At 39.8% G+C, this 23,870-nt stretch overlaps 1 protein-coding gene across 3 annotated transcripts in view; it reads right to left on the bottom strand.

Annotated features, from left to right (window-relative positions):
* Window positions 1-23,870, bottom strand: part of LOC108115454 — a 75,725-nt gene that overhangs the window by 22,758 nt on the left and 29,097 nt on the right. Inside the window, exon 4 of one of the 3 annotated variants that reach the window (XM_017226892.2) lies at window positions 850-992. The exons of the other annotated variants lie outside the window; for them this stretch is intronic. The gene's annotated coding sequence lies outside the window, so the exon portion shown is untranslated. The remainder of the gene's footprint in view (window positions 1-849; window positions 993-23,870) is intronic. 3 annotated transcript variants of the gene reach the window in all.

The raw sequence follows: 23,870 nt of genomic DNA, 5'->3' as shown, positions 1-23,870 counted from the left end.
AGAAAGTTTCCTTTTCGGGTTCTCTGTGCCTGTGTGCTGAGTGTCTCACTTTATTTCGGTTGGCTGGAGGTTTTTATGGCTTTTCAGTTGGCAGTTTTAGCCAAGAAAACGGCACAACTTCGCTCGGGAATCTCTTACGTAGCAATTGCAGAATTACACTTTGATTAACAAATGCTAATGTTGTTTCTATGTTTCATTGTTTAGATGGGTTTTGATCTGCCAGGCAGCCAATGCAATTGCTGGGAAACTTTTCCCGATAAAGTTCTTCTATTGAGTTGCACTTAAGATGGATTGATTTATATGTGACTGGTTTTTAAGATGGTTTTTAGGCCTATAACTAAGCTATTTAGCAATGTTAAATCCCGTTTAGATAGATTTTTTATCTTCAATTTAATTTATTTGCATATAAAAGCCACTTCATTTCCCATTTGTCAACCCAACTTGACAGTATAAATGTAATTAAGACTGCATTAAATCCTTCCTCAAACTTTTAAATTGCTTCTCTAATTTTCATTATTACCAAACACTGAAAGGAAAAGGTCAAGCTCCGGCGATTTTCATTATCAAATACTTATTTAACCTTTTCCTCCCTCGACTTCCCCTTGATATATTTTTAGCTTAATTTCAATTTGAATATTCCTCTGTTTGGATAACATTCCCAATGACCTTTCACACAACTTTTGCCCGCTGCTGTCAGTAATTAAAATCTGTCCAAAGCCTTGCAATTAAACCCCAAAAATAAAACCAATTGCTAAACCCGCCTCGACAGGAGGAAAACCAAAAACAAAAAAGGAAAAAAAAGGGGAAAATACATATTACAATGTATATAAACTGGGGTATAATACCAACCTTGAGCCTGGAGTGTGGAAAGGATCTCTGGCCTGCTTAGCGAGGAGAAGCCAGGAGCTCGGCACACACAAGGCAATTAGCAGAGCAAGGGACGCACGACAGGACGACGAAGGACTCCGGCAGCAGAAGCGAAACGGACTTGTCTGTAGAAAAAGAGAGCAAGGTAAAATATTTGCATTAGCAAAGGATGGAATAAATTGCTAAATAAAAAACACAGATGTGACCAAAATAATAGAAGAAGGCATTAAAATGCTTGTCATATAATATTTTTTTTAGAACTAAAACTTAGTAAAATATCTTAAAAAAAACCTTTTCTTAGCTCAAATACCAAATCTTTATATATTTTATAACTCTTCCTAGTACTGTGTCTTATTATCTTGCCCCCTACTGTATACACAAGCTGAAAGGGACCTTCCCGCTAGACATGGAAATCCTTTTTTAATTTCCTTACGCGCCGCAATTGTAATTTGTATCTGAAGTGAACTGTTTGGCCCGGCTAAATAAAGTTATAAAAGCATAAAGAGCGGGCCTAAACACGCCACACAAGACCAGAAGGAGGATATTCTCGAAAATCTGGAGTGCGTTTCTGTTGCACATAAAATTTCATTGATTACATTTGTTGTTTGCCGTTTGCCAGTTGGGCGTTAAATGCCTTTGGAGTGGGTCTAGATTTTCGTTTTTTCTCTTTCTTTTCAAGGAGTGAGTGTATGTGCCTAGGATCGCTTCCTGTTTACACAATCCAAGACCTAGGGTCCTGGCACACGCGAACCCCGGACGCAAACACACCAAATTCATGGCCACGCCAGGCCATGCCCAGAGAGAGAGAAATACTTAACAAATAAAACGGCGGTAATATATCTTTGTGGTGGTTGGGGGTGGAGGGTGGAAAATACCTAAATACCTAGAATTATGTGCGCCTAGAAATATTTAAAACGCTATTTATATGCTAATACCAGCGAACACAGAACATTTCAGGGGAAAATGGAAACGCCCCAAAACTGCATTACAAATACGAAAAAAGCGAAATGCGAGGGCGGCGTTGCAATGGAATTTCGTTTTTCGTTTTTCTTTTTTTTTTTATGGCAACCAAACCGAAAACAGTTTTCACTAAATCCTCATTAATTAGTAGCATTTAGGGCGGCATTTTTTTTTCTTTAGCCACCGCCGTTTGTGTGCTACCACGCCCACCACCCCTGCGCCCCTGCTCCCACTCCCGCTTAACGAGCCCAACGATGCGGCAGCATTAAAGCTACTTAGCATTAGGGACTAAAGCCAGGTACAGTGGGCCCCAAACCAACCTAACCAGCTGGTAACAGGTGTTGAAAACCAGCCAATGACATTACTCAGCACTTTTGGTGCCCAAAAGAGAGAGAGAGAGACACCCGCCCAATGATGCATGAAATGAACAGGTGTCTGGCGTTATTCATTGGGATTACCCAACCATGGCTATATATCGTTTGCTAGGGGGAGATGGCCAACTAAAGTCTTTAAAGAACATAAATCAGTTAAGGCTAATTTTGGCCACAACACAAAAGTTTTCAAGTTTTTTTCTATTCCATGAAAAAGTTTCATCCGAGTGTGTAGAAAATACTTAAAGTTTGAAGCCATGAAATTGAACCTAAGTGAGTGAACGAATTTCATATAAATTGAGCCAATTAATTGGAGCTTGTGCTGGGGAAGTTGGTAGGAAATTCTTTGAAGAGGCAGCTTAGGAAATACACTAAAGAAATAAATATTCGATTTAGCATTGTATTTTCCCTCAAAAAGCTTGGATTCTAAGTTATTACTTTTGTTTATCTTTGAGATAGATAGATTAGTTCTTCATTCTATTACTTTGGGTAAATTCCATTACCTTAAAAAACACCTTTTTGCCTTCGAAATTGTTAACAAATTCCCAAACTTTCAATCCACTGTACCATCGCTGATTTTGGCAACACCCAAAAATGTAGGCAACACAAAAAATAAACACTCAAAGCTGGTGCAAAAAAGGAAAGGAAAATATTTCATATATATATATCATCAGGGGAACTTTGCCCTTTATGCGACTACAGAACACTATACAACAACAACAACAACAGAGCCACCAAAAACAACAACATAAAAACAACGACAGCGACTAAGACAACACTACAAATACCATTGGACCGACGAGCGACGAGGACGAGGCATTTGCCTGCATTTAATAACGTTTAGTCTGTGTGAAAATAGAAAAAAAGGGGAGAGAAAAAGGAAAACCGAAGCGGAGAACAAACAAAAACAGAGTATACCAAAAATTGTATGGGAAAATCGGGAAAAAAAGAGATGAAAATTCCTTACCCGAGACACGAAACCGTGCAACGCATTAATTTCATTCACACTTTGAAAAAATATCTTCGTTCAGATATACTATATATATATATATATAAGGCAAATATGCAATAACGGCGTGTTGGAAACAATAATATTTGTCTAGGAACTTGAACATCGAAAGAGGGAAACTCCGAGTGAGGAAAAAAGGGCCAAAGACCTACCAAACAACCAACACATGCGTTTCATTGGGCACTCTGGGGTTAAGGGCAATATGGACAAGAAGCACGCGCAACGTGGAGAGAAAAAGAGACCTAAAAAACAAAAGATCCCTGGTCCGTGTTGGTTTAACAATTGTGGGACAACACCAACTTCAGTGGAAAGCAGAAATGGTACTACAATTGCCCAGAGATGGGGCAGCCACAATAAATTATCATTCTTTGAAAACCAAAGGTTTTCCATGGTTAACTTTTGCTTTTATCAAACATAAATCATTTTTAGAAAACTTTCACTCTTTCTGATTTGACAGTTTTAATAGCTTCTTCTTCTATTTTAAACTATTACCAATCGAAAAGACTACAACACTTTTCCACAATTTCCATTAAAACTGTGACTGAAACACCGGCAATCCTTTAGAGGCCATTTGATGACCTTCTCCCCTCTTTCCCCCTTCTAAACAAATCGCAGCCAAATGCCAAGAAATCCCCTTAGCACTGCTCGTTTTTTATGCCAGAGCAGCAGATATTGAAAAGATCCCAATGCCAATGCTGCCGAGAGCCGCTGCAGCTGGCTGCTGGCTGCTGAGTTCTGAGTTTTGAACAAACAAAGGGGTGTGGAAAGCGGAAAGGGGCTTTGTGCATTTGTCTCGCGTTGCCTTGATCCCCAGACCCATTACATTAGGGAGCCATCCCTGTGCATATATACACACAGCACTATGCACCGCACACACACAGTAGCCACTAAAAACGGGAGCAGAGCTTTACAAAACCCTGCAGAAAAAAAACACACCCGGACAAAAACGAATCGTGTCACGGTGTTTGGGATTTTTCAATGTGTAAAACTACCTGTCGCTGGGCTATGTGGTTGGGTTTGAGTTTCCATTCCATTCCAACTGCCTCTTCTGGTGTTGTTGCTGCCACTGAAACTTGCTGGATTTTGGCCTCGCGTTGAGCTGGGCAAAACTATCTTTTAACACGCACAACGCATTATACGAGCACCTTGCATGCACACGTCGTCGTCGCTGGCTGCCACCACGTTTATAGTGGAACCACCCCACCACCATCAGGATCTGGTCGAAAGAGCCGAACGACGCGAGACGCAAACCCAGTCAACGTATTTCCCGAGTGTTTTCCAGCCGCTGCCGCCACCTGAATTTCATTCCTGCAATTTCCCAAACCAACACTCTAGATATATATCCCCGACTGCCGCATTCCCACTTCTTTGCTCTTTGCTGGCGACATTTGTTGGCTGCTTTTCCTCTGCTCTGCTGCCTTTGCATAGGGTTTTCCGCACTTCTTTTGGGCTACACTGGTTTTGGGAGTATTCGTTTGGCTATAAGGATTGTGATAATAATGCGGAAAAAGGATAAACTATAAAGTTTTTTATCTACAAGATATGAATTCAAATTTTAACTTGCTGAAGGTAACTTTTACTTTTATATAATATTCATTTCATTTATTTTTACAGATTGAAAGTATCTTTTGGCTTATTTAAAGTGTAAAATCTTAAAGATAAATTTAGTGAGAAATATTTTTATATACATTTCAGGTTACTAAAGGATCTACCTAGCTTCAAAACTAACTTGCTTAGACTTTTCCCTCTCTTTTCTTTATCACCATAGAGTTCAGTTCAGTTCAGTTTGGGCTTTGCTCGCATTTGCGTTGGCTTTTCTTTTCAGTTTTTATTTCTGTTAAGTGAAATGTGCAGGAGCTTCTGCATTCTACACACCGAACTGAAAAAAAGGAAAACCAAGTGGAAAAAATATTCCGGTTGCAGCAGCAGCAGTCGTTTTTGCCTGGCTGTTCCTTAAATAAATTTAGCTTAGTTTTTGAATGGTTTTTGCACTTGAGAGGTTTATATTTTCCACTGCGCCCTTCTCTCTCTCTCTCAATGTGTCTGAGTGTGTGTTTGGTTGTGCGAGAGACATTCGAGAATTAGATTTGCATCAGTTGAGTTGGCGTAAATGCATTTCGGGGGCTATGGGGTAATCTCAGTGTGGCAGCAGCATATTTACGCCTCAACTCGTTCTACTCAATTGCCGGGGCGTGTGGAAATACTTTCGCACTTCTTGAGTGATTCTTCAGAACTTGTAAATCTTGCACTGAACGAAAACTATGCTTAAGCTGGCCTCTGTTACCTTCTTAACTCCCAACATAAATCTGGACTTTTGAATTGCCCCGAGGTTTGCCTCCATACCTTACTGTCGTCTCTAAGCTTAAAACTTATTTTTGGCCAATCAAAGTCTAAGCTGGCTCTTTAACCTGCTTATTGCTCTAACACTGGCCTGATTTACATTCGTATCTGGATATCTTTATACGGAACTGTTAGTTGCAATGACAAATTGCCTAAGCAGCGGCAGCAGCGACTTCAAGCTCGTTGCCACAAAATGTTGCAATTTATGCAAAGAAATGCAGCAACCAAGTTGCCAGTTGCCAGTTGCCCCGCCTCCGTCGCCCATCTGTTTGGCTACTTTTTATGCTGCCGCAAACAATTCAGTTTGTGTTTTTTTTTCTTCTTCGCTTTCGCCGCTGTTGAATGTTGGTCATAAATTGTTGCACACACACACACTCGCACACACACAGAGTGCGTTTCGTTTGGTTTGGTTTCGTTTTGCAGTTTGCAGTTTGCAATTCGCAGTTTTGCAGCATATTTCAGCGAGATGCCCTTTGTTGCAAGCTACAGGGCTTTCATTCGTTGTTTATGCTTTCCATTTTATACTCATACATAAATACATGTTGCTGCATGTTGTACATAGTACATATGTACAGGCGCTGCACGGCTGAAGTAATTCATAAACAGGCAACTTGGGTGGCACTCGCCATCGCCGCCCCCAAGGGCCCTGAAATATATATGGAGAATAATTTTTAAGTTTCCCATCAAAAAAAAAGGATCCTGATTTATACTGATTGAAGGAATAAATCTTTTTGGGTAGAATGTCTTCTTATATCTTAACAATGAAGGCCTTCATTGAACCCTTTTGGTTTGGGTCTTGGATTTATAAACTCACAGTGGCTTTAAAACTGTAGATCATTAAGAATTTCGAAGTTTGTCTTATTTTTAGTTTTTAAAATCCAAATTCATTATCCAATTTATTAGGTACTTCTATATTGCCTTGACTAAAATATTATTTTCCAAAGTGTACTGCCGCCAGGACCTGCCCTGGGAGAAATGGTGGGTTTATGGCTAAAACTATAGCCCCACACCATTCCTATATAGAGAAAAAGCCCGACTTGGAGGCTTCGCATATTTCGTTCAATCCACACGAGAGAACCCCACGAAACTAACAACTCCCCGGAGAGTATTTATGCGGCTGGCTGGACGAGCAGACATATTTGTATTTTTTTCGTTTTGTTTTTCTTTTTTCTTTCACATTCAGCGTGCGTTAACTTTTGTGCAGCACTATGCGAGTTTCTAGCAGCAGCAGCAGCAGTTGCCAGCATTCCCATCGTCATCGTCGTAGTCAGTCAGCCAGTCAGGGGCAAATATTTCGCATCTTTTGTCTATCTTTTGTAATAAATTTCTGTTCCCCAACTCTTCATGGTCATGTAATTTGAGACGCAGTGTGTGATAGTGTGTATGTGTGTGTGTGTATCCATCAGGTAGCTAAAAGAAAAACTTCTTTTCTAATGTTCATCATACTCATCATAAACCGCAATATGGCTGATAACCTTTTTGTTTACTCTGTCTGGGGATTGGGTAAAGGGAAATGATCAGGAAACTTGGAAAAATCAGAAAACTGTTTAAGGTAAAACTATTTTCTCCTAAAAAACAGAGTTTTTCTTTTATTTATTTAGAACAATATGTAACCTTTAAAGCATTTAGAGCTGCCTTGCCATTAAAGAGTATCCATCTAATCGATGAGCTCTTCCACTTTTCTAAGGCCATCATTTTCCGTGAGTCTTTTATTATTATTTGATGGCGGAACGTTGGCGGCGGCGGCGGCGGCCTGTCAAACTCCATTTGCATTTGCCAAAACGTTGTCGAAAATTGTTTCTCTTCGGCTGGCGACCAGCAACAACAACAAAAACAGCAAAAAACAGGGAGAAAATAGAAGAAAAGAGAGATGGAGATGGCGTACTATAGTCATCCATCCATCTATTTGCCTAATATATCTTCATAGTCGCCAGTTTATGGCCTGCTTGGACCTGTGACTATAGCTATCTGCCGACGGAATCTCCAGCCCCTTTTGCCACATTTCCCCCGCTCCACCGTTTAGCCAGCAAACCATCCTTGCATCACGGCTATGGCTTCTTCTGTCATCGTCTGTCTGCCAAACGGTTGAGATTGTAATTTTTTTCGTTTTCGAGCTTCCGTATACTAATGCGACGGCCTCGGAATCGGACTGCTGCTGCCTCCTACTCCTAATGCCTCCTTTTCCAACTCCACTGATTTCTGTCTGGACTGGGGAGGCTTTGTTTGTGCTTCATATTTACGACTGGTCCAGTCGGCGGAGGCTGGAATCTGCTACTGGGGCGACTTTGGCACAGAGAGAAAAGTTGGTTTGGAAAGGTGAAGTTTCATTTTGCATCAAAATCATAGTTTAAACATTTCCTTTCCATTTTAAGATATTTTTAAGGATATGATCTTAAATCGTAGTGCTAAAAAGTGACAGAGTTTTAAGTTTATGGGCGTATCAGGAACTTCCCACCAGTCTCTGACCATCATCCATCCGTTTCTTTATCATTTCTAGAACTTGCTATGACTTTTTTCTAACTGCTCTTTGAGGCAACATACATTCGCACGCTCGTCGAGTGCGAGCATATCTCATGCCATCATCTTTTAAACGACAGCGGCGGCAATTCCTCAAGTGTTTTGGCTGCCACATTGCTGCCGCTGTTCGGTCGTCGCTCCACTTGAAAATTTGGCATCAAATGTCAGCGTCAGCCTTCGTCGTTTGCATTTGATTTTCACTAGTTCTCAGCTCTCAGTTCCCTGTTCCCCGTTCCCATTCCTATTCCCACCCTCGAAATCCGTCCTCTGTCCATCGGATTTAAATGAGTTTTTCAAAATACTTGTGCACGTACGGGTCCGGGCCGAATTTGTGAACGGTAGTCGGGCAGCAGCAGCGGCGGCGGCGGCGGCAACATCAACAACTTTCTTTTATTCCTTTATCTTCTGGCACGCACTGACATTTCCTCCTATACATATAGCCAGAGTCCACTATCCCCGAGTTCTCTATTCAAACTTCAAGACCAAGCCCAAAACCAGAACAGACAAACTCAACTCGAACTCTAACTCCGACTCTCAATTCAATTCATGCTCTGTCATTTTTAATGAATCACTTAATTGTCGTCCAAGTTGGGTGGACTCTCGAGTACTCGAGAGTGTTTTTCAAGGGGGATCCGGTAAATGTGGGGTGAAGAGGATATTCTAGAGTGGGAATAGAGGGAGGAAGGCTGCCAAAACAGACGAGAAATCTGAGAAGCAAAGATGTTTCGCTTGAAATGAAGTCGCAACGATCCGAAAAGTGAAGTTTTGATGAGGGATATTTTCTGGATTGAAGAGATTTCTCCGATCTGTTTGGCCCTTTTGACGGCTCAACTTGATTGAAGGGACTTTGAAATGGAGATCTTTCAGCATATGGTTTTAGTTTTGCCATTAAAGCAGAAATTATAATACACAGAAATGGATTTTTTAATGAAAATTTCAACGTACATTTAGTCAACTTAATCCTGCTAACTCCTGTTACTTTACCACATTTTCATATAGACCTTTATGCCAATCGCTTACTGCTGAGTAATTAAAGTTCCATTGGCAAACTGTAAATAGTTATTTGTAAAACATAAACGGAGTCATAAACTTAAGACTTGTTTTATTTCCTTCACCGGCGACTCCTTCACAATCAACACCTTCTCTCAGCACTAAATGTGTACCTACACTGAAGACCAACTCTACTAGCCCATAAAAATTCCGAAAAGCAACTTCAACAGAAACTGAATTTCAACCCAAAAAAAAAAACAAAAAACAAGAAAAAGAAAATCCCATTCCTCTGGGAGAGGACATTGCAACTCCATCAAAACGGTTCGCACAACATGAAATTACTCATAAAAGTGCGACCCAAAAAGAGAAAAAATAAAGAAACAAGTACATACGAGTAGATGTGAAGTGTCTCGTGGCTGTCGTTTGACGTCAACATCTCTCTGGACTGCCGCCGTCGCCGCATCCTTCTCATTTGATGTCGGTACTGAGTGCTGGGTGCTGGGTGCTGGGGAGTTGAGAGTGTTTTTACCCATTTTTGGCATGGTGACTACAGACCACGGGCCTTGCCTCGCCTCGTTTCGTTGCCGGCGGCTTCTAACAAATTTAAATTGTTTTCAACTTAATTTCGGGGCCCAGTTATCATGGCCAAGTGTGTGCATCTTCATCAAGACAACTGGGCTCTCCTCTAACGAGGCCTCACACATGGCAAGTGCCAGCACTTCACTCGGGAAAAATGAATGGCTTTAGGAATGCTGAATGCTTGCAGCTAAGAAATTCCTTATTTATGGCTAAGTTAATCCTTAAACAGGAAATTACTTAAATAGTTAGAAAAACGATCGATAAGTTACTTTTAATTATTTTCTAAGACCTTTCCCAGTCACAAAAGAAAACTTTCTAACACGTTGAATGCCCCACAATTAATGCTTCAATTTCCCAGAATTTATTATCATACTTTTCTCCGACTGTAAATCTCTTTAGAAAAACATAAACAAATGAAATGAGGCAGGCAAATATATTTCAAGCGAGCGTGGTACGTGGAAACTCGATGAGGTTTCCCTGGCCGCGGCGGCGGCGGCATCTTCATCATTTTCCACGCATGATTCGGCATAAAATTTCGTTCACACCATTTAATTTTGGAGCACACACAGGGGGACAGTGGGAACTGGGGAAAATATGCTCCCAATATAGAAAGATATATATAAAGGGGAGTGAGGAGTTCTGGTATATTGTTGACATTTTGGTCTCAACACTCGTCGTGGCACACGCAGCAGCAAATTATAGCCTGCATCATAGAGGAAGAAGGCTCCTCCTCTTTCAGCGATCTCCTCGTATTTATGGAGAACGAGATGGGATCATAATAGAGAGGACATATGGGCATGACACTCATTCCGTAGAGGTCGGCCGCTAATTAAGTGCAGCCGAACATGACTTTTTATAACTCAGATTTATGTTGATTTTATGGCTGCCCAACCCAGGAGGGGAACTAGAGAGACTAGCAGAGACTTCTATGGCTTCTGCTTGGCTTGAGATCAATCAGCAAGGCGATATATTTGATATGTAATTAAGACTAACGTAACTGTTTATATATATATAGACGTATGTCTATGCCCCTTTGGGCTGTCGGTTAACATCTAAGGTTCGCATATAATGCTATGAAATTTGATTGAGTTTTACTGCCTCTAATTCCACAACACTTGCATATATGATTAGTGAATGCATCAGCAACGGCAATGGCAACCAGCAACCATCCACTGGTGGAGACTCACTCAGTGGGACAGAAATGAAATCCAGAACCATAACCCAGCCAGCCACAAAACTTTGCCGTGCACTTTTGATTATGCCTATGTTTGTTCAACTTTCCTTCCTCTCTTTCCGTTTTTTCCCTTTCCCTATTTTTTATTCTATTACTATTGGTTTTTTTAATTAGCACTAGGTTTTTGGAAACTTTTGGTAGGTAGCCCCGCTGTCAAAAGTGACAGCCGAGAGTCCACACATTCCATTAGTCTGTCAAAACTCGTGGGGGAAAGTTCTCGACTATTTTATTAGCTTTAAAAAACCAGAAATAAATGCATTTTTCAAGCGACACAAAACTTAATTACAAATGAAAAAGGTAAACACATGAAATAAACGAAAATTAATTTAATTTTCGTGGAATTTTTCATCAGCAAGTTAATTTTTAAACTTATTTTTTTGTTTATTATTTACACGAATGTTTACAATATTTACACATGAGCCACTTTAATTTTGAAAGCAAATTAAATTAGGCTAAATAATTGATGGTAAATGCGTTTTTCTAACAAAATTACAGGCAAAACTTGGCCTGGCAAACTTATTAGACGCGGTTTTTATGCCAATTTGTTTTTTTTTTTAGAAATATTTTGCATAAATTAAAGTTAAATTTGATTTTGAGCAAAGAAAATAAATACTAAATTGATTATGCAAATTTCTTGGTGTTCCTAAACAGCATCTATACAGCGAGTGGTTCTCACATTTATTTATGATTTCAAATTTCATTTATGAATAAATTAATATATTCATTCCCGAGTAAATGTCGGATAATTTCACCCTCTGCCGAGCAACAGAACTCTGGTTTGATTCACCCATTCAATTTGTTAAGGCAAATGCAATGGCAAATGCTTAATTCGTTTCAGTTCACTCTGTCGCGCTTTGGGCGGCAAATTTAATTCCAATTTAATTCGGGCCTAATCCAAGGCGCCAGCCAAGAAAGAACCATTTCCCAGGCATAATCCTCCTCTCTGCTCTGCCCTACTTAGAATAATTTGAAAACTTTAAGCAGCAACTTTTTACCAGCGAATGCAGCTGTGACGCGATTGCTTCAGGCTAGGGGTTGGGTGGTATTCAGTGTTGCTAAGTAGCAGGGGATATCTTTAATGATTTAATAAATAGCCAAAATAACTATGATTTCTTCTAGGAATATCTTAACTTATTCATTTTTGACTATCATAAAAGTAAGCTAACAGAAATCTGATTTTTAAATAAGATTTTCATGACATTTTTTCTAATTAAACTCTAAGAAAGACTTTCTTAACTTCTTAGCTACTTTTTTTAATATAAGAATCTTCCCAAGCCTTGGCTAAAAAATAGCTAAACTCTCTCTACAGTTGGCTAGGAATGTTTTAGCCCGTAATTGTATCTGGCCAAAGTTGTGGACACACTGGGATGGATCATCCTGGGGTCCGTGGGCCAGTTTATGCCTACGGTTATCACATCATTATTCAAGCATCAACTGCTGGTTTTTCTTTTTTCCCAACTTTTTTTTAAGTTTTTCTTCTTTTTCTTTGAATCAGAAGAGCGAGAGGGGAGAGGGGCCGCCTTGGTCAAAGCCAAAAACTTAAGTTAAGCCACTTGAGCGACATTGTTGAAATCGGTAATATGCCTGCCTCGTCTCTCTCTCTCTCTCTCTCCTTCTCTCTCTCTCTAGATACCGATTCCACGTCTTTCGCCTGCTCTTCGTGGCTATAAAAAACGCGATGAACGGCTGGCAAAGACGGCTAACGACTTGAAAATCCTTATTAATCACAGAAGAGTCCGCGGGTCCAGTCGGTCGGTCTTCTCCTGCTCATGACCATAAAAAGTCAATGCTGCCACTGATAAGCAAACGGGCGACATGGCCAACGCAGACGCAGCAGCAGAAGCGGCAACAGCAACAGTCTCAAAATAAAGCCAGACTCTTTCTCTCCCTTACCTCTTGCCTTCTACCTCTACCTCCTTGCCAGCCACAACTCATTTTCAATTAATTAATCCAACAACATTCCGGCACTATTATCTTGGCATATCTCAAATATTTCCTTTAATTACGCCAACCGAAGAAAAGGCCCAGGCAAAAGTGTTGGTTGCAACAACAAAAATCTGACACCTCGAACAATCAATACATCATCATAAGTGCGGCATGCAAAAAATAAAACAACAACAAAAAAATATCAGGAAAAAAAAAATAAGTAACAGACACGCACACACAATTACAGGCACGATCCCAAGGACCGGGCTACTCCGTCTTCTTCTTCTAATGTAAGGAGAGAGAAAAAAAACGAAAGAGAAAAAAATTTATGCCATTCAAAATTAGCAAAGTGTTATCTAAACGCATAAATTACATGCACGTACAGTGGGAAAGTGGGTGGCGGGGGGGCGGGGTGGCTCCTCTACTGGGTTGCATGCAAATTGCCAGCGAGCCTCCTCACATGGACATGGACCACAGGATATATATGTATGAGTATATATGGTTTATGTGTGTGTTAGTGCGATAAGTTGAAAGACATTTTGCTGAAGAAGCTGCCACAGCAGCCAACTAGTTACTATGTGTACAGCAGAGGTCAGCGAAATAGGAGCAAATATTTAATAGAATTTTAATTAATTTTTTATCATTTTTTGATAATTACTATTAAAAATAGTTTATTTAAGATGAAACCATATTAAAACTGATTTTATTTTTATTATTTTTATATCACAGATTCCTATATTTTCACCCTTAGCTGTAATTTGTCCCTGTCTTTGTGCGGCAATGCGGCATAAACGATGCCAACAACTGATTGTGACGTGAACTAAGCTCGTAATGAAAGCATATATACAAGTCGGCCATGCCAGACCAGGGACCAGGCCAGAACGGAATATAACCGAACTGAGCTGGACAGAAAAGGAGAAAAGAGCAGATACTTGGCCAAGCACAAAGATTGCCAATAGATCCAACTGCCATCCGCATCTCCTTCTCTTTTCCTGGTCTCCTAGTCTCCTACTCTCCTTGACCAAGATGACAACGTGGCCGTGGCTTTGGCGTCGCTGGCGCTGCATTGGCCAATTGCCTGTCGCCGTCATGTGAAGAACTGCTGCAGAACTCCTAGCCAAGACCAGGCACAGTGGGTTTGGAAGTCATAAGAAAGTGGGAAATGATATTTAGGATACATAAAATATAAAAGTAATGTGATTTTTAAAGCCCTTTTATGGAGTTTCAATAAGAAAATTCCAAACTTAATCAAGGAGAATTTCCATTTTCAACCACTGTGGCCCACACAACCGTTCGCTGCCTACAAAGCAATCTCCCAACGCAGCAGCAGTTCTTCTTCCAAAGGCCCAACCAAAACCAAAACCAAACTAAACCAAAATGCCGCATGAAGAACCTCGGGACTCTGGGACTCACCATGGACAAACTGAACTCTTGAAAAGCGATTCGGCGGGACTCGCGACTCTTGCGATGGCACGACTTTGGCGAAATAAGATATAAGCACGACATAAATGGTACTTTATATCTGCAAGATATTATTTTTCCAAACATACACACAAAGTTTATGATTTTCTCTAGATATTTTGTCATCTTTATTATCAGAGCGCGCCAGAGAGGAAGTAGGAGTCGAAGGAGGAGAAGAATGAGAAGGAATACAGGTAAATGGCATAAAGTAACCAAATAAGCGCAGAGCAGCTGTAGATGCGGCTAACCGGTGTCATGGGAAGAGGCCAATGCCAAGAAAATATAAATACTGGCTACAAGTACAAGAACAAGGATGCCTGCCTGCGTAGAGAATTGGCCATTGAATGCTGCCACAAGCAGAAACCCAAAGATGAAGCTGAATCTGAAGCAGAACTGTGTAGACCAAAGCCAGGTGAGTGTCAGGCCGAAAGGCAGGAAGCAACTGCAACACTTGACCAGCAGCCAACGTCTTGCGATTCTTCTGCAGACGACACCACAATGGAAATGGCACTGGCCACAACTATGGGAATGGGAATGGGAATGGGTATGGGTATGGGTATGGGACTGGGAATAGGAGCAGTTGCGTACTTTACACTTGACCACTCCACTTGGCAGCCAAGTTTCAGCTGGCCCAGGTTACAGGTTACCCCTTCTCCCCATGGTGCGTCATATTTACGGTTTGGTCCTACACATAAACAACATTATTTGCCACCCCATACCCCATAGCTCGGCCCTGTCATAAACTAGTTTCACACACATCTATATCTCTAGGTGCAGGGAGAGAAAATATTTTTGGAATTTGGAAATTTGCAGAAAACCAAAGAAAAATCTGGAAGATGACACTTATTTCGTATTTCTGAAAGCTTTTGAAAAGGTTGTAAGCTGATGAAGGGAAAAGGCAGCACTTTCTTTTAAGTTAATGTAATCAAAAAGTTAGAATAAAGATAGTTTGTACAGGATTCAAGATATTTTACTTTGTTTGTTAATTTCTGAGATACCTCTAAGATACCTCTAAAATACCTTTCTTCCACTCAAAAGCTTATTAATCCCATAATCAGCTACCTCAGCTCTATAGTTCCTTAAAGAAATTTCTCCCAGTGCACCCCCTTCCTCTGTGTACTTTGGCTTGGAACTATATTAATGCGTGAGCACACACAAACTTGGCTACCAAGCACCATTCCTCCGCCCCACAAACCCAAGCTCTTCAGAGGGTTTTCCTATACCTTATACCTATACATAAACATATAGATATAGATATAGGTAAAGGCATACATATATATATATATAACAAAAGGAGCCGTTCTGGGCATTGAGGCTTCGCTTCTTTGTTGTTGACTTAGGCCCACGCCAAGAGCCCCGAAAGGCTTCTTCTTCCTAGAGTCCGAGCGAGCATAAAAAACCACAAAAACCAGAGCTGGCATATTGCCGCTATTGTCTTTTATAGTTTCCTGGAACATTTGCCGCTTTGGCTTCCATCTCGAGCCACAGCAGCAGCACCACCACCACCACCACCAACATTAGAGTGTGTTGCAATACTTGTGCTTCGAGAGCTTTCTCTGTGGTTATATCCACATTGACCCTCGTCGTGTGTTATATGTCTTCGCGGTTGCCATCGGAACACTTGGGGCCCGAATCTATTGCCGTATTCTTTAAATATGACTTAAAACTTTACCGCAGCCATTTGCCAACTGTAATGTGACCCAGTTAGGGGTGGACTGTGGTTCAAAATAGTGGCCTATTCTTAAAGGAAAGTAATAAAAAAGAAGAAGTTTTACCAAGACAAAGAACAAATAAGTTTGACAAGTTTTAAGTCGCTGGAAGTTAGTTTCTTCTTTAATAACAGAAGCTTATATATAAACTGGAAGTTAAATTTTAGATAAAGAAAACATAAATCTGGTTCAAGGAATGTATTGGAAACTTTTCATGAATGCCTAGTCAACATTTTTCTCTTTCAACATACAAAAACTAATTCAATTAGCCAACTTTTATGGGCTAACCCAGACATTTACTTTTATTCAAATAAATTGCTTTAATTTTTATGGTATATCAGCTTGACAGTTATGTTCATAAACTTCCCCCCACAAACACATAAAAAATGCCATCACGAACTGATTTAATTTCCTCAAAGTTCAACTCCCCAAACGACATTCACTTTTACTCAATTCCAATCCCAAATAAGATCTATCCATGGCCATGGCAATATCCAGAGGTATTTCCTCTGTGTGAAAGTGTCGTCTCTCAATTTTATGCGAAAACAAAAATCAATAAAAATCAAGACCGACTTCCAAGACGGCTAGCTAGCTTAGTATATAGCCCAGTATAGTAGAGTTTTTATGCCAATAGACTAAATCTGATTTCCCATTAGGACACAGTGGGCTTCCTCGCTTTTTTCTCTTTAAGTATCTTCATTCATCTGCAATCATAAACTGCACAATGGGGTGGCCGGTGGCTCAAAGTCATACTCAATCTGCCATGGGGAGTCTAGTTTAATGTGGCACATCAAAACTTAACGACAACACCTACTCCAGTTTGTTTTATGGCCAAAAACAAAATGAAACAAAAGGCCAGCGGACTCTGATTTTCAGTCTCTAGCTGCCGCTTCTGCTGATGTTGAATGCCCTGGAACCATGCCAAATGGCAAATATGTATGACAGCTCATAATTTTACACACAATTGTTGTTGTTGCCCCAAAAACTTATGAAACATGCATGTCCGGCGGTTGTAGCCTCCCGAAAAAAAATAACAAAAAGCAACAAATTACGACAGCACCAAAAGGCACTTGAACCGCATCAGGCACACACATTGGTACACACACAAAGCACAACAAAACACAGCAAGAGTGCGGAAGACGAAGGGAAAATACTTGAGAGGGTATCATTAAAAAAGCACAAAACCCTAAAAACAGAAAAACCCGAAACCAAAACCCACGAATCTCGCTCCTCGGTTGAGTAAACGCTGCAGCAGCGGCGTAACGAATTTTTATTTGGCTTTTTTTCTGGCCAAAAGAGCCAGTTGCCGCCGTGGCTAAAAAGGAGAGAAGGGGAAGAGGGGGTAAAAAAAACACAGGAGAAGAAAGGGCAGATAATACAGTTGATAATAATCCCCAGCAATGTAACTCAATCTCCACTTCTAAGCCTTGCCTGGCCAATGCGATACGCAAGCGGGACCAGGACACGATGTACGGGGCAGCCCACAAAACGCTGAAGTGCAGCAGGAAAAGTAAGAAGTATGAAGTTTTTTAGATCGAATATTTTGTACCCTATCAAAGGAAATTTATCAAAAGATTGTATATTTTAGGTTATACGATGTGTTATAGGCTAATCTCAGAACTAAATAACTTAAAGATTGCAAATCAAATCAATTTTTATGATAATAATTTCTGTGATAGAAAGTTGTTCTTTAGGAAGCTTCTTTCAGTTACCATTTCAGTGGATTTGAATAATATATAGCTGTAAAAATCAAGATCAAGGTCTAATCCCCAAACCCAAAAAGCGTATCTACAGTCACCAATTTCTATCTGTTGATCACTAAAATCCCAGCAATGGCCAAAATAATGTGCATGAATGATGAAATGCAGCGAAGGCTGCCAAGAAGCGGCGCTCAGCGAAGATGCAAGGCGGTACACAATAGGGCGGGCAGAGCGGTATAAGAAGAGGTAGCAGGGGTAGGCAGGTAACAAAAAACAAAGTATAAGACAGGAGCGGAGCAGACTGGCTTTTGGACAATGGTACGGCCTGCTATTAACGTCCAGCGCACACATGAAACAAGATATTTGTACCCAGCACCCGATGAAGTATACTTCTTCGTGGCTCTTAAGTCGATGCTATTATTGCCTGCAAGTCTTCGACTTGGACTTCTTTTTCGTCTTAAAACTGGCACTGAGACTCTTTGACTTGGTCTTGGGGACTCCAGGCATAAGGCAGTCGAAGCAGAAGGTAGAAGGCAGGGCAAGGGCAAGAAGGCTCTTTGGAAGACACCGGAACGGGTTTGTCAGTTTGACTTTGACTCCTCCTCGCTGGCCGGCAAGTTTTTCGTGATGCACAGTGAGGGAAAAATGGGTTTTAAAATTGTTTATTATTGTTGAAATTTCTATCTAAAAATTGGTGTACTTTAATAATTACGTTTTCCAGCCTTTAGATTTACTTTAACTATTCTGAGACCAAAAGTTTAGAACCTTCATTAGAGGTTGGCCTTAATTTGTAGTCTTTAATACTACTTGTAGATTTTCCTCAGTGTGATGATGCCACTCTGGGTGCTGCCTTCCCGCAGTTTCATTTCGGACCTCTCTGCCTTTCCTACCCGACTTGTATTCATCACTGCCTTCGTTTTTATTTTTTTTTTTTATATAAATTTTCTTCTTTTTTTCTGGTTCTACTTGGCTCTAAACAACAAAACGACACACGCTGCATGCGGTGAGGTCCATGGTGCGATTCTGAGACCAAAAACTCAAAAAAAAAAAAAAGAACCCAAAGGAGAACCCACAACAACCCGGGTATCTGCGGACGACCGGTGTGAGTAATAGGCGGCGTTGCCGTTGTAGTAAATGAGCTTACCAGGTGATACCAAAACACAAAAGAAATTATAGTAATCAAATCATTTTTATGTTAAATTATGATCGACAGCAGGCAGGCGATGCGATCTTATGCGATCCGAAGACCCTCTTCACTGGCCATTGTATCTTTAAGATACACAACTTCATGGCTGGGGCCGTGCATTCAGTCGTAGTGGGATTTTAATGAAACTTTATACTAAATAGCAAATTGTTGTTGGCTCTTGTCTTTAGCTTTTATATGTATTGTAAGTTTATGAGTGTATGTGTGTGTGGCAAGTTGTTCGGTTGGTGTGGCTACAGCTCTAGCCATGGCTAATTATCTTTTGGATTGCAACAAGTTTATTAATGTTTATGTGCCGGTGGTATAGAGAGCCATAGAGTGGCCCGGCATCGTGGCTAAAATTTATTGTTGTAGTGCTTCATTGAGGCGCGGCGGCTGTGGCAGCGCGATTTTTAAAAGGTTTCAATGAACATTTATTATGATTGCAGGCCGTTCCCTCTCTGGGTTCCCGCCGGTTCCCTCTTTTGGATTTTCTCTAGAGGCAAGAGCCTTTGGCTAATAATAAACATGTAGGTAATATATATCTACATAGCTGTTTTGCTGGCTAATATATCAACGTTCAGGACCGATTTGCGATTTTGTATAAAGTCTGCACTTTGCCAGTGTGTTTATTCATTGTGCCAAATCCATAAATCATGGGAATTATGTTTATTCGACTGGCAACTGGGAACTGGGAACTGGCTGGAACACCCAGCAAGTGCAGTTTCAGTTGCAGTTGCAGTTTTTCTTAATGAAAATGTTAAAATAAAAACCCCTTGAATGTTGGAAAATAAATCAATGGAAATAATAGAGAAGAGAGGAGGGACTCATGCACACATAATCCGGATGCCGTTCTGAGTGGATTTTAATTAAATTTGGTTTATGTGTTTGTGATTTAGAGCGCGGCGAACATGAAAAGGATTTCTTTTTTAGATGACACATGCATGCAATTTCAACAGCAATCAGTCAATTAAATGCGAGCTCCAGCGATTGCCATTCATGGTAAATGGGTTAAAATATCTTTGAGTTATTACCCTCTCGAAGTGTGAGAGAGTGTGTTGAATGTTGATTGGTAGTGCGAGAAACTTAATTGCATTTCAGAATCTTAAGATACTTTTGCAGATAATTTTTAGTGGGGGAAAAACTTCTATCTTTCAGTTCGTTAAACATACAAAAAGATAGTTTTAGGCATATTAATCATTTCTGTTTTTTTTAATGGCTTCACTAATATTTTCCCAAATTAACTTTAAAACATCAAATTCCTGTAATTAAATATTGTCAAGACCAAAAGCCAGCACTTAACCTACAGCATAATAAATTAATTTCCCAAAATGGCTAATGAATTTGATTTCAAATAGAAAATAAACAAAACCTTGACATCCACAAAGGAAATAGACTTTAGATCGCATAAATTTTAAATTGATTTCCACTCAGAATCACTTTTGCCTTGAGGTTGAGTAAAAATCCGTTCGAGCACTTACATCTGCAAATAGAGAAAGAGAAAATGGGAAACTTAATTAGTTAAATTCACAAACAAAGGCAAACACAAACACAGAGAGAGAGAGTGAGAGATGAATGGGAAAAGAGACTCCAGAGCCAGTTAGCAGATGAAGACAAATAAAAGTGAAGTGAAGTGGAGTCAAGTCCAGTGTCAGGTGGAAAAGGTAAGGTAAACTGCAGATATTGGCTTGGGGATAAGGACCAAACTGAACCGAACCAAAGGAAAGCCAAACCAAACCAGAAGAGACCTGAACCAGATGCCCAAGATAGACTAACACTCGGGTGTTGTGTGAATCCCCCAGAGTATGGAAGTGCAAAAGGATGCAAGCCGTCACGTAGTTGTTTGGCATGTGACGTCACATACTCACAGATAAACACACACAAACACACACACAATTGCAGACATTTTAATGGCTAATTAAATTGAAACAGAGCAATGCTTTTTCCACAGCCACCCAGGCATCTGTTTCGCATTTTATTTCCTTTTTTTCTTTACTTTTTTTTCATTGCCAGAACGACACAATTACAAATTGCCTTTCACAGCTGCGATAGTTTGTGCTTGGAAAATGGTTAATGGCAAATGGTCGGGGATCTTGAAATAGTAAGAGGGCGCTAAAGATAATGAATCGAATGACAGGAATCCCGACTCATTAGTTAAAGAGCTCAGGTGCAGTCGGAATTTTCATTTACTGCACTGTCTTTCCTTATGAAATGAATAGCAATTAATTAGCATTGGGAAAAGGGGTTTGTAAATTGAATTTAAATTTATAAAACTATATATATTTGAAGCTATCTGATAAACCTTAGTTTCTGGTTCAGAAACTTAAAATTTAAACTTCTTAGAAACGCCATCTAGATTTCGTTTTTTTATGATTAAGCACTTAAACCATAAATTTCTAGTTTCTAGACTTTCTGCTCCTTGATTTCCTTTTATTATAAAACATAAAAGCTATCTAAAATCTTTTCTAAATACTTTTCAATTTGCCAAAATGTACTTCCAATCTTTTATCACCCATTAGAAGGAGGAACATCCTCAGTCTAGACCATAAGATATAATCATCATAATGGTTCATAATTTTAACGAGTCATTCATAAATTCCGCTTTTGATAGTTCCCAGTTTATTAAGTTAAATCATTTCTGAGCCATAAAATGGTTCCTAATACAACACACACACTCTGACAGCGTAGAATACCACCGAATTAATCAATAAATTGTTGACTTTATTATGGGGTTCTTAATATTCAGAGTCTATGTATATCGAATTAAATTGACCAAAAAGTCCGGCTTAAACGTATGGCGGCGGTTCATCTTCAAAGTGAATAAATCGAAATGTGTTGGGGTTCTCGCCTCCAAAAGCTGCCAAAATGGTTACCCAAGAAGAAGCCTTAACTTGTTTTTTTTTTTTATTTGGGCAACAGGAAATCGCTGGCAGTCGACGAATTTTCAAACAACGCTTTTCGGTAGATTCTAATGCAGAATGCTAACACCTTAACACCGCCTCTCCCTCTGGAAAATCCAAGCTAGAAAAACCAACCAACCAAGCGTATTTCTAATCTCTCTCTCTGGCTGACCGTATCTTCTGGACATGTGAGAAATGTTGCGCATGTTCGGACAACTTTTTGCACGATAATTAAATATTTTTAATTGCTGCCATGCACAGAATGCTGCTGCCTGATGCTGCCACTGCTATGGGGCTAGCCATCCAGCAAGCCAGCAAGCTCTCCGTAGAGAAGCACAAAAATTATTTCCATAAAAGTGCAAATCATTAAATCTTTAGCCCCAGGAACATAGCTCTAATATTTGCCAGAACCATTCGGGCGCATGTATCTACCAGATGCAGAATGTTTCTTTTCCTCTTTATTTTATTTACTTTTTTTTTTTTTTTTCTTTTCTACTGCTTTTCCACAAATCTGGCTTGCATTTTCGGATATATCAGAGATTTAGTGGCTTGGAGGAGTGGACAGAATTAAGGCGCAGTCGCAGTGGCAATGCCACACAGTGCTGCCAAAGTGGCTTTTTTTTTGAAGGTGAATCTGTGATTTTTTAAAGGTGAAAATTGGTTAGTTTGGCCAGATGAGTATTTTTATTGATTTATAAAAGAGTTTTTTTAGGAAAGGTTTTCTGATGAGTTTTATTTAAAAGTTAAATATTCGTTAATGAAAGATGATTGGGAAAAAACTTTAAAAAAAAATCTATAAACTGAAAGATTTAATTATGATTTCTTTGGTTAAGCTTTTTTGAATATAAACCCTCTTTTCTATACGAAAATATGTTAAAAATGTTCATTAAATATCCAAATTAAGAACTGTTCTCTGTTAAAAAAATCTTTTTAAAATATTTACAATTAAAATTTAGTGACTTTACCAGTCTAATGTATGTTAGCCAACACTGTTAGCCAGCAAAAAGAAGCAAAACACAAAAAAAAAAAAAACACACACACACACACACAGAGCAGCCGGAGAAGTAGAACTTTGTGTGTGAGTTGGTTTGTTTGTTTGGCGCTGCCATAAAGCTGAAGCCAGTTTTGTTTTTAAGCATACATCGCATACACAGAGACCGAGATTCCCCTCTTAACCCACCGCTTAACCCATCCCCCTCCTGGCTGTCGTATGGCTTCCTACGTTGCTGATGCCATTGCCGTTGCAGTTGCAAGTCAGAGTTGCACTTAATGCATTTTTCAGTAGATGCTTTTTTCATGAAAATATTTCGTGAAATTATAACGTGGCATTCTGCTGGCTGCCCTCCCGTATTTCTTCCGTGAGCTGTGGCTACTTTTAGTCTATAATCGTATTTATAAGATACAGTTTTGCTTTTGTCAAGCTACTTTTCTTCTCTTTTTTTTTTTTTTTTTAACATGATATATTTAGTGCGTGTGTGGATGGCTTTTCCTTTGTGGGTTAGCTCTTAAGAGCTCTGCAGCTCCAGCCACGGTAGCTGGCTAAGTGATCTTGGCTAGGTGATTCATAAATGAGTTGCGTAGGTGTGAAAGCTACAGGTATGCTAATGAAGCTGTTGGGTTATGGGAAAGAATTTGTAAGCCTAAGAGGCTGGGAAAGTCTTAAGTGATTTGGGGTATTGATTTTGTAGCAGTTTTTCTCTTTAAAAAGTAAGTTTTTATAAGTTTCTTACTAACGTTGCTTTAATCTTTAACATCTCTTTATAAACCCCCTTTGAAAATCCTTAAATAAATCCCCTCTTTACCTCATCACCCGGTTTATTAATTAATTTCCAACCCCTAAACGTATTTTGAGCTATCTTCGAAGAGGCTTAAAGTTTTTGTTTGTTATCTGGCTGTCTAGCAAATCACTTGGGCCTCGCTGCCCAATATTTTGGCATTGAAAAAATATGCAAAGAGCTGGAGGGAGATCTGCATGGGATTAATGCAAATTTCACTTAGACAAATTGCCGAAATAAACCGCGAGTTTGTTTTTGACCCACCCACCCCTGGCAGAGAGAGTGAGAAAGAGAAGGGAAAAAACCCGTCACAATAGCAATCCCATCATCGGAATAACAAGCGAGTCGA

The sequence above is a fragment of the Drosophila eugracilis genome, unplaced genomic scaffold (assembly GCF_018153835.1).
Source record: "Drosophila eugracilis isolate 14026-0451.02 unplaced genomic scaffold, ASM1815383v1 contig_1197, whole genome shotgun sequence".
Lineage (NCBI taxonomy): Eukaryota > Metazoa > Arthropoda > Insecta > Diptera > Drosophilidae > Drosophila > Drosophila eugracilis.
Note: the sequence above shows the minus strand (reverse complement) of the source record. Positions and strands in the feature narration are given on the sequence as shown.